Raw genomic sequence first — 17417 nt, forward strand, 5'->3', positions numbered from 1 at the left:
TGGCTCCACAGCGCCCCCTACAAAATTTCAAAACCACAGCCCCTGCTCTGTGTTTTATCTATGAGTCTGAAACTTGGTAAGCTTATGGAAGATCTTAAGATGTACAAAAAAGTCTCTTGGAGCAATATCCCAAATCCAACAGGAAGTCAGCCATTTTAAAGTTAATGTGTAATTTTGGCGACATTTTCCCATCTTTTCAGGCACCGTACTTTGACGAACTCCTCCAAGGGATTTCATCAGATTGGACCGATCTGCAGTTTGTGGAATCTAAAGACCTTTGTGATGTTAAATTGCGAAGCTTTTTACATTCAGGGAAACGGGGTGGTCATGGCGGCACGTAGAGTTTCAATCACTCGCCAAAAAGCAGAAATCTGCTGTCACTCCAAAACACAATGTCCAATCTCTCCCAAACATCCCAGGCATGAGTCGAGAGTCAAGCTCAGAAATATTTGATATGCCATTTGCCAGTAATGTTAGAGCGCCACCTAGTGGGACAAAAATAATGATTGTTGAATGAGATTAAATGTTAGCTAGTGGTTTGGCCATGGTGCCACAGTGAGTTTTGATATATTGCCATACAAATGATCTGTTTTCCTATTTTATTCATCTTTTATGGTTAATGTCAGGGATCCATGCAAACATTTTTGCATGTTTTTGACTTTAAAATGTGATTCTTTCAGCATTCTCTTTCACATTTTAGGCCTTGTAATTTCCCTCATGTAACATCCTAACACACACAAAATTGTGTTAGAAATGTGCCCTCAACCAGAATTTAGTGTTCCATTTGGAATTTTTTTGGTCAATATGACACATTTTTGCAATTTCCAGGTTGTATACTTTTGTACTCATTGTAGAGGTCTGCGAGTCACATGGAGTTCCTTTCCCTTTCAGCTGTGGCTTCTACAAGAATTGGGTGAAAAACATAAAAACAAATAAAAAACAAATTAATTAATAGCCTTGAAACATAATATAATCTGTGCCACAGATTCAATGTGGTAGAGAAGACAAGGACAACCTCTCTTTGTGTGGTGTTTGCACATTAGCGAGTGAGAGTTTGCAGTTAAAGTTTACAGAGAGTGACAAAAAGAAAAGTTACTGTAGAGTTTCTCAAGAGCCCGTTTTGGGTGAAATATTAGTGTTCAGCTGTATATTGTGTTCACTGCCTCAAAAGGAATAAAGTTCTGCTGGTGCATTCTTACGTCATTCCTCTCCATCTGTCTGCTAAGGTTTCGCAATTCGATGATATGGGCGATTTATTTATTTGCCCATAAGTAAGTTTGCTAATAATGATGGAGCTAATAGAAGCAGTTAACAGGATAGAAATTACAGCACTGTTTGCACACCACCTTTTTTGCACTCTCCTCAGAGTGTGCCGAAGTGCAGTGATTTAATTACTGAAATTCAAAACAGACACAAAGAAAGGCACGAGCCTATGTTAGAAAAAATGTTTGGATGGTGGACACATACATGCTCATGCAAGTTAGTCGTGTTTGATTCCTTTGCTTGCATTATACATCTGCACAAGTAGCACACTGTTTTGGTAGTCAAATAAAATCCTAAATTGGTGACTTTATTTTTTATGGCAATTAGTTTGGACTTCTTTGTTGTAAACGTTCAAATCAGTCTGTGCATGATTACATTGCCCCGCCCATCAAAAAGTATGCACATGCATGTATATATATCTTATATTGTTGATTGTTGGACTTAAAATTGTTGGTTGGCAAATTTTTACATATCACTTAACCCTACTTTACACTTTGCTATTAGACTTTATTTGCCCAGACCAGAAAGCTAATTACAAGCTACAAACCAAACTCGAAGCACTAATCATCAATCAGAAGCACCCTCGATATAGATGTAACTGGATCGACATGGTTGTTTATTACTTTAATGTAAATGTAATGGTCAATAGCATGTATTAGTCCGTTATAGCCATAAGCAAGGACACCACAGGGAGTCGAACCCTATCCCAGTAAACCAGGAGTACCATTACCAGTGTCTTTTTGCTTTTTAAGGCTAAGTGGATAAAGCAAAACCTGCATTAACAACATGTGAGCATGACTACTCTGTTTGATAGCACAACTGTACTATGTGCTATTTAAAAGTGAATATTTACTGCTATCTTTAGCAAATTGTACATTTTATTTTTCTATGTGTGATGCATACATTGTATCTGAAAGATGAATGAAAAAACAGTTACAGTTATTTAGAAGTCTATGGACAGAATTTCCTCATGTGCACAAGAACCCAGTAAATTATTGTGAAATACCCAAAGATATCTACAAAAAACTTTAAAATATTGCGTTTATTAATTAATGGTAAAGTCACTTAATGCAGGAAAAAAAAACCACTGTAATAGCAATTGGCTGAGGTTAGTCATTAAGAATGAGTGTGCACAGAATTGGGCTGACTAACATATAAAGCATAGCTAGAAGTGAGGTGTAACCTTTCCACTTCCCTCCCTTACTCAGCCATTGTGATTCAGTTAAAGGACTAGATATTACAGTCCCTGATAATGCATTGCTTTAGGATAGGAGAGAGCAGAGAGGAGAGCTAGAAGGGGGGCTGCACCAAGACACCAGACGTTCAACCTCCCTCCTGTAGGCAGACTCGTCCCTGTCCGAGATGAGTCCAATAACGGTGGTGTCATCTGCAAACTTGATTAGCTTGACAGACTGGTGGGTGGAGGTGCAGCAGTTGGTGTACAGGGAGAAGAGCAGAGGAGAAAGAACACAGCCCTGAGGGGAGCCGGTGCTGATGGTCCGGGAGTCCGAGACATTCTTTCCCAGCCTCACATGCTGCTTCCTGTCCGTCAGGAAGTCAGTGATCCACCGGCAGATGGGATCAGGCACATTCATCTGGGAAAGCTTGTCTCGGAGATGGTCTGGAAGGATGGTGTTGAAGGCAGAGCTGAAGTCCACAAACAGGATCCTGGCGTAGGTTCCTGGGGAGTCCAGATGCTGCAGGATGAAGTGTAGGGCCATGTTGATGGCGTCGTCTACAGACCTGTTGGCTCTATATGCAAACTGCAGGGGGTCCAGGAGGGGGGCCGTGAGGGTCTTGAGATGGGAGAGAACTAGGCGCTCAAATGACTTCATGACCACAGATGTCAGAGCCACGGGTCTGTAGTCATTTAGTCCAGTGATCCTAGGTTTCTTGGGGACAGGGATTATGGTAGAGGACTTGAAGCAGGCAGGCACATGACATGCCTGCAGTGAGGAGTTGAAGATGCCATGAGTCCACAGAGGTGATGGGGGTGTCAGTCAGGATGATGGGGGGAGTGGGGCTGTGTGCTTCCTGAAGTCCACAATAATCTCCACTGTCTTCTGGGCATTCAGCACCAGGTTGTTGTGGCTGCACCAAGACACCAGACGTTCAACCTCCCTCCTGTAGGCAGACTCGTCCCCGTCCGAGATGAGTCCAATAACGGTGGTGTCATCTGCAAACTTGATTAGCTTGACAGACTGGTGGGTGGTGGTGTCATCTGCAAACTTGATTAGCTTGACAGACTGGTGGGTGGAGGTGCAGCAGTTGGTGTACAGGGAGAAGAGCAGAGGAGAAAGAACACAGCCCTGAGGGGAGCCGGTGCTGATGGTCCGGGAGTCCGAGACATTCTTTCCCAGCCTCACATGCTGCTTCCTGTCCGTCAGGAAGTCAGTGATCCACCGGCAGATGGGATCAGGCACATTCATCTGGGAAAGCTTGTCTCGGAGATGGTCTGGAAGGATGGTGTTGAAGGCAGAGCTGAAGTCCACAAACAGGATCCTGGCGTAGGTTCCTGGGGAGTCCAGATGCTGCAGGATGAAGTGTAGGGCCATGTTGATGGCGTCGTCTACAGACCTGTTGGCTCTATATGCAAACTGCAGGGGGTCCAGGAGGGGGGCCGTGAGGGTCTTGAGATGGGAGAGAACTAGGCGCTCAAATGACTTCATGACCACAGATGTCAGAGCCACGGGTCTGTAGTCATTTAGTCCAGTGATCCTAGGTTTCTTGGGGACAGGGATTATGGTAGAGGACTTGAAGCAGGCAGGCACATGACATGCCTGCAGTGAGGAGTTGAAGATGCCATGAGTCCACAGAGGTGATGGGGGTGTCAGTCAGGATGATGGGGGGGAGTGGGGCTGTGTGCTTCCTGAAGTCCACAATAATCTCCACTGTCTTCTGGGCATTCAGCACCAGGTTGTTGTGGCTGCACCAAGACACCAGACGTTCAACCTCCCTCCTGTAGGCAGACTCGTCCCCGTCCGAGATGAGTCCAATAACGGTGGTGTCATCTGCAAACTTGATTAGCTTGACAGACTGGTGGGTGGTGGTGTCATCTGCAAACTTGATTAGCTTGACAGACTGGTGGGTGGAGGTGCAGCAGTTGGTGTACAGGGAGAAGAGCAGAGGAGAAAGAACACAGCCCTGAGGGGAGCCGGTGCTGATGGTCCGGAAGTCCGAGACATTCTTTCCCAGCCTCACATGCTGCTTCCTGTCCGTCAGGAAGTCAGTGATCCACCGGCAGATGGGATCAGGCACATTCATCTGGGAAAGCTTGTCTCGGAGATGGTCTGGAAGGATGGTGTTGAAGGCAGAGCTGAAGTCCACAAACAGGATCCTGGCGTAGGTTCCTGGGGAGTCCAGATGCTGCAGGATGAAGTGTAGGGCCATGTTGATGGCGTCGTCTACAGACCTGTTGGCTCTATATGCAAACTGCAGGGGGTCCAGGAGGGGGACCGTGAGGGTCTTGAGATGGTAGAGAACTAGGCGCTCAAATGACTTCATGACCACAGATGTCAGAGCCACGGGTCTGTAGTCATTTAGTCCAGTGATCCTAGGTTTCTTGGGGACAGGGATTATGGTAGAGGACTTGAAGCAGGCAGGCACATGACATGCCTGCAGTGAGGAGTTGAAGATGCCAGAAAACACTGGGGCCAGCTCGTTTGCACAGTGTCTGAGGGTGGCAGGAGACACACCGTCTGGGCCGGGAGCTTTCCGAGCATTCAGACTCTTAAACTGCTTCCTCACATCTGCTTCATGATTTACGGAGGATTTACGGAGGATAACTTCTTCAACGGGATAGAATAGGTGATAGAGAGAAGTAAGACAAAAGGGACAAGATAGGAGAGAGCAGAGAGGAGAGCTAGAAGGGGGGCGCCTGGTCTGGCTTCCCACACCTCCCCGCCGGTTTAGGCTGTACGCTCTACCTCCCCACTGCGTTCCAGAAAAGGGAAGAAGAGTAGAGGGGAGAAGAGCGGAATATTTCTTTTCTCTTTAGCATTTACGGAGGATAACTTCTTCAACGGGATAGAATAGGTGATAGAGAGAAGTAAGACAAAAGGGACAAGATAGGAGAGAGCAGAGAGGAGAGCTAGAAGGGGGGCGCCTGGTCTGGCTTCCCACACCTCCCCGCCGGTTTAGGCTGTACGCTCTACCTCCCCACTGCGTTCCAGAAAAGGGAAGAAGAGAAGAGAGGAGAAGAGCGGAATATTTCTTTTCTCTCATGGTTAGCTGTGCTTTTTGTACTTTTAGGTCATTATTTACATAAATTTACACACACACACACACACACACACACACTGCTGCTCACTGCCCTTTTGTCATGTAGGAGTCTTGGATTTAAACGTACAAAAAATCCCTTCATGGTCACTAAAATATGTTGGAAAGACTACAGCTTTTACATTATAATGTGTTGTTTTAACATACACATGATCAATTAATGTGCCCTTCTCTGTGGTGGGCTGTGTTACATGTTGAATGAATCCTTTGTCTGTGACAAACTTGCAAATACTTGAAGATTTTAGAACATTGTCATTAAAATCTCCCATTACTACTACTGTATTACTTTTTTTATCTAGCCAATCAAGTAACTTTCCTAGGTTTTGTTTAAACAGTGCCATGGTATAAGAAGGAGGCCGATAAATAACTGCTATTAAAATGTTCAATGTACAATAGTTGCAAAGTAAACATTCTAAATTGGCATCTGGTATAGCTATAATTTCAGATGTCAAACTGTCTGCAGTATACATGCCAACGCCACCATGCTGTTGGCTTTGTATTTCAATAAATGTTGGGTTACTTCTAGTGTAAGATGCACTTCGTGGATTATGCTGAAACCCATAACCGTCAATTTTTACAGTGTCTAATGAAGAATCGGCAGACATCCATGTCTCTGTAACAGCAATACAGTTAGGCTGCAAATGCTGTGTGCACAATACCAGATCAGCTACATGTAGAGTTAAATTCTGCACATTCATTAACACTACTGTGAAATCACGTGTCTTAGTACATGCTGTATTTTCAGACAAAAATTGGGGCATTCTTTCGATTACATCCTTTACACCACCTTTAGAGTAAATAGCTTTTTCATTGAAATCTTGAATTATTAAACCTGACAGACTCCTAACACGACTTAAGGCAACATATGCCTGTCCTGGAGCAAACACATTTTTAAGAGACACTACTGCATCATCAACAGTAACTCCTTGTACCTTATGTACTGTACAAGCCCATGCAAGTTTCAGTGGAAACTGCCGTCGCAATCCACCTTTCTCAGTTACCTTTTCTTCTTCTGCTTCAATACCTGTAGAGCCTATTTCAACTGCTGGGTAATACACACAGTTTTTCCTCCTTTGTGCACCTATATGATTGTCATCAAATTTTACATAAATGGTTTTGGGAAGCTTCTTGTCCTCAGTAACATAAACTATGTGTGTTACCGTACCACATACACCATTAACAAGACCATCCATTACATCTACATTTTTACACAACATTACACGGGCACCTTTCCCCAAGAGAAGCTTTTCATTCAAACACGTGTTATATGTTTTGGCATGATGTCCAGTTTTTAACTCCAGTTTCCCTGTTTTCTTACTATTGACAAAATCCTGAGCAGGTATCTCAACATAATCAGGACACAACTTAAACAACTGCTGCATATTATGCTCATTTACTTGTTTGTTTGTTGGAAAAATGTGTAAAGCTGAGCTAACTTCACCAGTTTCACAATGCTTCAAGCTTTTAATGTCCTTTTCTAATAATGGAGCCCCTTTAATGTGAGTTCTTAACCTGTTTAATAATTCTGCAAACCCAACATCGCTCTGCCTTACTATTTTATTTAGTTCAACAACCCTAAATAGACTAGACCACAAGTTCATACCAACATCCTCAACATACAGGGGTTTTCCTTTTACTGGAGGCAACTGAAAAAAGTCTCCAACAGTAATAACACTAACATTTCCAAAAGGCGAAAAATCTCCAATTTGTTTAATCTGTCTTAATCTACCATGGATGTAAGCCATTAGTCTCTGATCAACCATGGAGATTTCATCAATTATCAGGATCTGCAGATCACAATATTTAGCACGTAGGCAATTTAACTTTTCTTCACCCAGAGGGGTGTAAGGTAAGCGGACATCTTTACCAATGCTAAATGTGTTGTGGATTGTTGTTGCATGTAAGTTATATGCAGCAATCCCAGTAGGCGCAGTTAATAAAACACAAACATTTTCAGGATGACGACACATTGGTGACAATAACCTTGCTGCTTCATAGTGAATTGCTTTAATCAAATGGCTTTTCCCTGTTCCTGCACCTCCAGTAATAAATACATGCAATGGATCTGGGTTTTTGCCTACTGTCTTATCCAAGCACCACTGCCTAATCTGATAAAAGACTGAAAGCTGTGTCTCATTTAGAGATCTAATTAAAGCCAAACCGTCTCTTCTGGGCATAATGTCATTTCTCTTTTCTAAATGTGAAACCTGTTGGCTGCACACAGCTAAATCTGGAATATTCTCATTGTCTTCTTCCCCTATTTGCTCTTTATCTTTCCATTCCTGCTCACACTCTAAACGCTCCAACTCCTGTTCTGGACAAAGCTCACACCAGGCATCTTCTGTTACACCATCCAAATCAATTGTATTTTGAATGTTATCCAGTTTATCTGCGTTTATTTCAAACTTACGTCTATTTGCATCAACAACTGATTTCACTGAATGCAGAAATCCATCGCTAAACTTCACAACGCCATTCTTGTAAAACTGTTCAAATGTTGTATAGTTTGAAGGCTTTAGTTCCTGATCTACACGATATGGCAAAAACAACTGCATGATACTATGATAAAACAATTCAGCATTTTTAGTCTCTGAAAATCGCGCATAACGAACAACTGCAGGTTGTGACCGTGTTCTCTTAGTAACAAAACCACATCTATTGTTCAACTGTATTGGCTTAGTGGATTTTTCACTTTTACTCAAAACACGATATTCGGAGGCAAATGTGGCCATACACATATCATTAAAATCAATGTTTTTTGGTCTATTCTTATACCGGTCTACAATACTAGTCATCCACATGTCCTCTGCTGTTAAATCCTGTGATGTTGCTTTTTGTCTTAACACTTTTAAGGGCAAACTCATTTTAACTACACTGTCCCCTGTTGGCACAAACACAACTTTCCTAGAACATTCTTTTAGATGCATATTTGTTAATCTATACACAGCCTCCTGAGCACTAACATCTCTGTTATGAAGGTATACACTGCCTAATGACTTCAAAGCCTCCCTTGCACTAACATTTCCATCTTTATATGCTTCCTTCTGAGTATTACTTAACAACAAACCCATCTCTTTTTCAGATTTTGACATGTAAGAAATTATATAAACACAGCAGGCATAAGCATCAATTACAAATTGAATATCCAAATTAGCATTGTAACATTTCAACAGTGGCTTATTATATTGATTTATCCAAACCTCGTTTAACTTCCTTTTCAACACAACATGTGTATTTCGACTAAAGCATTTGTATGCCTCCTCAAAAGTTGCCTGATTCATACCTAAACTCTGAAACAAATGCTCCACACTTTCAAAACTCCTACTCTCATCTGAAAGAGCCTTCTTGATTGTTGTTAAGATATCACTTGCCTGCTTTCTTCTCATCTTAATAGAGTCTTGCTGACGCTGACTTTCACAGGCACATTGTTGTAAATCATCTTCTCTCTTATCGACTTGACACTTGCATTTTTGCTCGGAAACATCACTTTTCCTACGACATATAAATGTTCGACTAGATGGTGGCCTGGGAAAATTAAACCGGCAAACTGTGTTCTTTTTTTTGCAAGTTTTAGAATGCCGCTTTGAATGCTGTTGTACAGATGAGACAATGTCCAATAAAGTCTCATCTCGTGAAGGCAATTCACATGTTACATATTCATCTATAAACTGAATCACCTCTTCATCTGTATTTTTATCAATCTGCGGAGCATTCTCTATCCAAAACAGACAGTGCACATGTGGTGAACCTCGCTGTTGAAATTCCACTCTGTAAAAGTAATCCTTAATCTTACCAATCGGATGCAATGGAGACATGAGTACCTCCTTCAGAAAACAATGCCACCGAAAGTCAAACATCCTTGCTGCAGTCACAGGATTTCGACGCAGCAAATCACACCTGTCTGCCCACTCTAACTGTTCAACTGTTTCTGTTCTACCTTGCTGATTCAAAATACTATAAAGAAGATTTGTCCATCGCATGTCAGCTGACGAAAATGAACAAAACCAAGTGGGGATACCAAGCTGACGAACACAAGCTAAGAGGTCACGCTGTGCTGCCTGCCAAAAAGCTGGAGTACCTCTAATAGGCTTAAGAAAACGGTACCCATCATCAAACTCCAACAACTTCTTCAAAGACTCTTCATCTTTCAACAACTCATGGCTAACATTCTGATATGTACAATCACCTTTTCCTTTTCGCAATGCTATTGAAACATTTGAGATAACCTGTTCAATCTCAGACATATACTGAGCAAAAAAGATATATTCGACATTTTGTGCAAACCTACCATCAGCGTGTAAAATCCGGTTATTAAAATAACGGGACAATGTCAAACGCTTCTCTCTGTTTTCATGATACGTATTCAACCCATTTGGAAACAACACGGGGAAACATTTGGCTTCATTTGCATGATCTGAAAGTAATTTTACAGGATTATTCCCTTCTGCTGGAGCTAGATTTAATATGTTAGTAAAATATTGATCTAGTGCTTCCTGTCCAATATCAACAGGCATGAGACATGTGTCCTGAAACATACAGTGCTGCTGTCTGTCATGCAAAAGCTCATCATCAACATTTGAAGATGCAACACCGCTTACTGCATTTTTATCACTCTCCTCTTCCACAGCTTCCTCTTGCTGCATACAAAACTGATTTTGCCAACTTTTATTGAACTCTACATCTTTATAATGCACATTTGACCCTTTTAAATATTGCAAAGCCTGTCTTATGTGGATAGTGTCAACAAACTGGTATTGATAGTGGCCTTTATAAGTTAACTTGCGCTTCAGTTTTACTGGTAATAAAGAGCCTTCCATGCTAGAACGGGGTAAGACATTGGTGGTTTCTACAATGTTTGCTGGAACACATGTCACTGGTCCATGTACTCCATTTTGTCCACCCTTAGGTAAGGCTAGCATTTTCATAAATGGTATATGTAAAGCTATTAAATGTTGTTCTAAGCTATTTAAACATGCCAATTCAGGTGGAACTGGATGCACTTCTAAATTATTTTTTACAGACTCTGGAGGCACTTCATTTTTATTAATTTTATAATGGCATGTATAACAGATCCACAGTTTAGCTTTAGCTGTGTCCAACCAGTGACATGGATTTATACAATCTTTATTACATTTGTGTAAATAGTCTTCAGTTATACATTTTTCTGCAATCAGTACTGCAGTTTTAGTTTTGTTATAATAGTTTTTTTGACAATGTAACACCTGATGTCTAAATAACAACCTATGGCAGACACAGCAAACAAAATCTGGTCCATCTTTTACTTTATCTAAAAAAAATTCCATCACAAAATCAAACTGCTCTGCCTTTTCTTTCATTTGCTGCCTTTTTAATTTGACACCAGCAATAACACGCATCTTATGTTCTGGATTTCCATGATACTTTCTAGCTGCCATTGCATTTATTTTTTTCCTGTGCAACTCATTTGATCTGTATTTACTAATGCTCATTCGTTTTACCTTTTCTTTATGTGACACATTTTGTTGATATTTACTAATGCTCATTTGTTTTACGTTTTCTTTATGCGACATGTTTTGTTGATATTTACTAATGCTCATTTGTTTGACCTTTTCTTTATGCGACATGTTTTGTTGATATTTACTAATGCTCATTTGTTTGACCTTTTCTTTATGCGACATGTTTTGTTGATATTTACTAATGCTCATTTGTTTGACCTTTTCTTTATGCGACATGTTTTGTTGATATTTACTAATGCTCATTTGCCTTACCTTTTCTTTATGCGACATGTTTTGTTGATATTTACTAATGCTCATTTGTTTTACCTTTTCTTTATGTGACATGTTTTGTTTATATTTACTAATGCTCATTTGTTTTACCTTTTCTTTATGCGACATGTTTTGTTTATATTTACTAATGCTTTTTTGTTTTGATCTTGCTTTACACATGACATGTTCATTGTAGGTCAGTTGACTGTGTAAACATCGTTTAGTTTTTAAATACTTTGAAAAACAATAGTTAGTATTTGAACTAAAGGTATCTGAATTATCCTTTGCTTGTTCTTTTGTTTTTATTCTACACATATTCTGTTGTGCAGATGAATTAGTCTTGCTACATAAACCAAAACAAACAGCCTTATGAACATCTTGCACACAAATTACTGGCTCAAAATGACCATTTTGACACGTTAAATATATCCCTTCATTTATGACAACAGGAGTCGTGCAGCTGTACTTTTTCCATTTGTCACCATTATATATTAATATGTCCAATCCACAAGCATTTGCTGCAGCCTGAAATTCTGTGTCAGTAGCAGAATGTCCAACATACTTTATCTTTGACTTTAAAACATACTCTGATATTGAAGCATAATCTTTTCCCACAAACTTCATGTACTTTTCACCATTATTCTCTATATACTTTACAACAGCAAGCCTTATCTTCCTATGACTCTTCTGAGAACCACTGATTATATGAGACAGAGCCCTGAAGAAACTATTTCCATCCTCTACAACCTTATCTGTTTCACAAACAACACCTAAAGGACCATACACAGAATGAACATTTTTATCCTGCTTCTCAAATTCAACATTAAATTTGCAGCATAAAGTATGTGCAACTCCATTAGAAAGAGGACTAAAGCTAATCTTTTTCTGACCTTCATCATTCAAAACCTCAACATCAGCATCTGTATCTAGTACTACTGCATCTGCACAAAATGTGTGATCCTGTGTTTTCTCAAAAGTACTTTTATCCTTACTGTGAGACCTAGTGCTGTATCTTCCGATAACAGATGGACTGGTTTTGCAGTAGCCATAACAGGTCTGCTCTTCGGGCTTAAGAACACAAACCACCGTCTCATAATGATTCCCATGACGATTTTCTAAATAGATTCCCTTTTCTGACAAAAGCTTGCCATTACAGCCATATTTTAGCCAACGCTCATCATGAAATGTAAATACATCAACTCCTAAACAATTAGCAGTTGCTTGGATTTCAACTTCTGTAGCCCAGCTGTTAACATTTCTCATTTTAGATTTCTGAATGTAGTCTGCAACTGTTGAATACTCTGATCTTAAAATATTTCTATATATTGCAGCATTCCTCTCCAACTCTTTCACAATGGCAAGTCTTATCTTGCGATGGTGCTTTTGTGTGCCAGTCACAACCTGAGAAATAGCTCTGAAGAAACAGTTCCCATCAGCCACTATACTTTCATTTTTGCATGGAACACCTAACAAACCAACACATGTAGACGCTGGTACACTAATTTTTTCAAACTCCACATTTAACTGTGTGCACAAAGCCTGACAAACCCACTCAGAAATGGGACTAAACACCAGCTTGTTGTTTGTCACTTCACTAACAAATTCAACATCTGAATTCACCTGAGACACATCATACTGTTTTAACTTCTTAGCTTCACTGTGACCCACTGAAATCTTGCGCTTTCTTGTTGCATCATTACATAATAACCCCAAATTATACTCAGAACAACTCAAGGTCTTTCCAGACATTTTGCAACTCTCTGCCTCTATTAAAGACTCCACGATGATAACATCACTGATGTTTGGTTCATTCTGGATTGAATCACAACTTGATTCTGGTGTAAAGGTTTTGCACGTTTTTTCACAACTGTCTTTGGGTGTGGCACTATCAGACACCATAAGGTACCTAACACAAACACCAGCTACTTCAAAAGGCTTTTGCTTCTGACTCAGGCCCGTTGCCAGCTGGCAGATGTGTCTGACCACATCTTCAAGTGACCTGAAGCACAAAACAACACTTCTTCCCTGCTCACTGACCAAACCCACAGCACTGCGTGCATGAGAATCAACTAGTGCATATTGTCCATTCTCAGAAATGACTGCACATGTACTGCCACACAATGTCAGAAGACATGTATTATACATGGCACAGATCTTTTGCAGCCCAGTCTGCAGGGTAGTGTAGACACCATTCTCAATGAGTTCCCCTTCAAGCACATCAACATCCCCACTGACAAAATCTCCATACTCAAACTCAAAGTTTTGCCCATCAATACAATACTTTTTAGGCAAATCAGGGACACACAACACACTGGATGAGTTGCTTATCATGTTGCCGTCTCTCAAATTGGTGTACAAAAGGTCACCTAAAACTACAACTCTGTCAAGAACTTTTGTCTCCCATGAAAAGACGCTATCAACTTTATGTTTTGCCAGGCTAACCAGACCTATAGCCATACACTGAACTCCTCCATATTTAAATCGATCATCAGCCTGGTGAAATGATCCTCTCACACTCTTTATAATGCAACAGCTATCCTCTGCTCCAACTCCCGTGACAGCATTAACAGTTTCAAGGTTGACAGAAGTGTTATCAACTTTAGCTGTAAGATTCGTGTCAACATCCCTGTCCACAAACACTGCACTGCTCTCCACGTCAACATCAACTTGACCTGCCTGCACAGAAATGCTGCTAACAGCATACCATTGTGCATCTAAAGACGTCTGTAAATTTCTGATGTGAAGCATCAGGTCGTCAAGGCATGTGTTAAAAACAGCCACAGCTGTGCCAATCTCAGATGCCAGCCCAGCTGCATTACGTGTGCCACAATCAACAACAACAAAATAATTCTTGTGATGAATGATGACACTAACTGCAGTGTGAAGATCCAACAGACACATGCCATCCCTCAACAGATGTTCCTGCAGCTTTTCATACAACACAGCTTCCCCTTCCGACAGCCCAAAATCTATGTAAACTGGCGGGCCAATATCAACTTTCCATCTTTGGCCAAACACAGTGTGCTGCCCAATCAGCCTGCAAACGCTATGCTTGCTGCCAATGTCCTGTCTTGCCTTAGCTATATACCTACCTAACTGGCACCCCTCTACACATATATCATCAACATCCTCTGGTTTCCATGTACACACTGGAGCTATCATATGCTTGATTGCAGCCACAACACTGCAGGCAATTAAGGCATTCACATCTGAAGTGGATGGTGCACATTGAACAGCAGTCCCAGCAACAATGGATGCTTGCAACTTCTCTGCACAAATGCAAACATTTGGGTTAGCATTGGACTTACCAGAGGTGATTCTTGGTGTGCGCCGCATGCGAAAACCCTTTTTTCTTGGCATCTACAATAAAAAGAGAAAAAAAATATATTAAACAAACATCCACACTCCAGCTCACATGTTAGTTTGCTCCAAGCATTTACACAAAGGTCAGTGTTTTGTAGTAGCTAATATGTCATTCTTCATAACAGAATTGTTGATATAGGTTACAAGCAAGTCTGGCGCTGAACAGAAATTGTCGCACTATGCGCCTGTGTTTATTGTGCATAAATACTGAATTGTCCTGACACAATATTGCGTTTCGTTTCTTTTATTACCATGGTACATTAACAAAAACATATACTTTTATTCACAGGATAAAACTTTTTTTTTGTATCACTAATTGCGCAGTACGATTACAGCATACAATATTATTGTCACTGCTACATTTCTGTAATGAACCAGAAAATATTTCCACTACTAATTAATTACCGTTGAGCTTAAAGGTCCTATTAATAAATGGTTAACGAATGTGTATTTATGAAGACGATTTGTGAGACTGGTAAACTTATGATAGGTACGATGGTCTTTCATTCTACACGGTGCATTTCAAGGTCCTGTACCCATCTGTCGGTAAACTAGACCTGGGCTTGTTAAAGTGACCTGAAGTTACTAAAAACTTCATGAGTGTATGCACTCACTCCAAGAACCGTATGATTATCAATTTGAGCGTGGTGAAAGTTGGGCTCTCGCTAACTCTTTTGTCCACTCTGTGTGCTCGTAAGGGTCTAACCCTTTCACTCTTTTGATTTTTTTCCTCGTATCTTTTCTTTGACTTTTCATCAAGTTTGTCTTTGTACGGAGCGGTATTGTTCTCCTTCGTTTTTGTACATACCTCTTTTGGGGGGCAAAGTAAAAGCAAGAAGGTATTAGAACCGGAGAATGAATGTTTTGCGGTGCTGCAAATGCTTGCATTTGATGCATTGCTTTAATTGTTTTGCCACTAGTGCCCGGCATGCAATGCATGAAAGTCATGTGGTCTGTCAATCTCTATTATGACTACGAACACTAAAGTAAGGGGGTGGAACATGACCTTCCAGTCATGTTCAAATCAAACCTGACCATTTTAAAACTTAAGACACTCATAAATATTGTCATTTACATTTGATTGCCTAAAGGCTTTATGAGATTCTCCACACTATTAACTTATACAAGTGATGTGGGGGGGGTGAGTGCATTGAGATTAGAATCTCACCCCCCCTGCCATTGACTGAACAAACGACTGAATAGCCCACTGAACGACTACTTAACGACCCACTGAACAATACTGGAGAACATTTTTTAAACCTTCTCTTTCCACTTTTTGCTCTTAACAGGAAGCATCAAAAAACGTCAAAAAACCCTTGTTAAAACCTCAAGCATGTAAGGCTATAGTCAGCATTTTTAATAACTTACCTTGGTTCACACCAAATCCAGCTGTTCTGCTGAAAGTTCACAGCAAGCCTTCTGAAGTATCTGTACGTGATGTCCCTTAGGAAGTTTGATCTCCTAATACAAAAAAGATATTGTACAATTAAACATTATTGACATAAGATCAGAAAAAGGTCATTTTCAGACTGAAACAGAAATAAAGAAACCTTAACCCTAGCAATTAAAATTGTGACAAAGACAAAACCCCACCCATAAATGGCATGGTTTTTTTAATGACCAGTTATGCTCAGGTTAAAATCTATACCTGTGCACCTACCAAAAATAATTAAACATCAGATTCACAAGGCTAAAATAAATGTGAGACAATAACAAAATTTTCTCAATACCTGCATAATTAGCATGATGCAAATTTAACAACTCACAATGAACGCACAACAAATCACAGCTATGTGAAAAATTACAATTATCCTCTTACGCTCTATAGCCACCAGTACTGTGGCTCAAGAGTTATGCAAAAACCTCCATGCAAATATCACGTAGTATCCACAGAAGCCTTATAATTTTAGCTAAATGGTCATATAAACCATTTCTAAAACTACCAAAGACAGCAGAAACAAGCATGATTGAAATAGCAGTTACTAAACTGCTTAAAATCTGCTAAACACACATAAACCAGCCAAAAATGTTCCACACTTCATGTATTTCATTATATTCATGTTGTGCTTTACTTGTAATAAGAAATCAGTGGCTAATTACCCGGCCTAGCTTTCACAGATTTCAGTCTTTCAAAAAAGACCACAAAATGGCTTAATGGCCCAAATTCACTAAAACAGAAAACCAAACCAAAGACTTTTCACCGGTACCCCTCCCACAAACAATAAAAAAATAACTTAAATACAAAGTAAATTCTGTTACTGAAATTTAAAATGTGGTTTTACACCAAAAATAAAATTCAATTTACAACAAATAAAACTTACCAAGAATTGCACAAGGGCAGGGTTTTTCAAAAATAATCTCTTGTGATGTTTGTTATAGTGGTCTAAAATAATGTCCTCGAATCCTCAGAATGTTAAAATCCAAAGCTCTCCTCTTCTCGTTTGCTAAAAGCAAAGTGGCTTACAAACCAGTGGCACAGGTATTTATTGAAATCATGAGGGACATTCAAAAAACTTCAAATGATCCAATCACAGAAGCCAACAGGGGAGGGACTGTCACAAAGTAACCAGTGAAGTTACAATGCAATAAACAGTACTCAACACCTTTTTTCCCTTGAGTAGTTAAAACCTTTATTCAGCAGTACACTAATTTTCATAGCTGTTGTCCACACCCTTGGCTTTGCCAAAAGACACAATTCAATCTTTTGTCTCAGTCTAACCTTTTCAACAGTGTCACTTGCCCCCCACCCCTTGCTTGCCCTTCACACAT

Source organism: Astatotilapia calliptera, chromosome 16 (genome assembly GCF_964374335.1).
Source record: "Astatotilapia calliptera chromosome 16, fAstCal68.1, whole genome shotgun sequence".
NCBI classification, from domain to species: Eukaryota; Metazoa; Chordata; class Actinopteri; order Cichliformes; family Cichlidae; genus Astatotilapia; species Astatotilapia calliptera.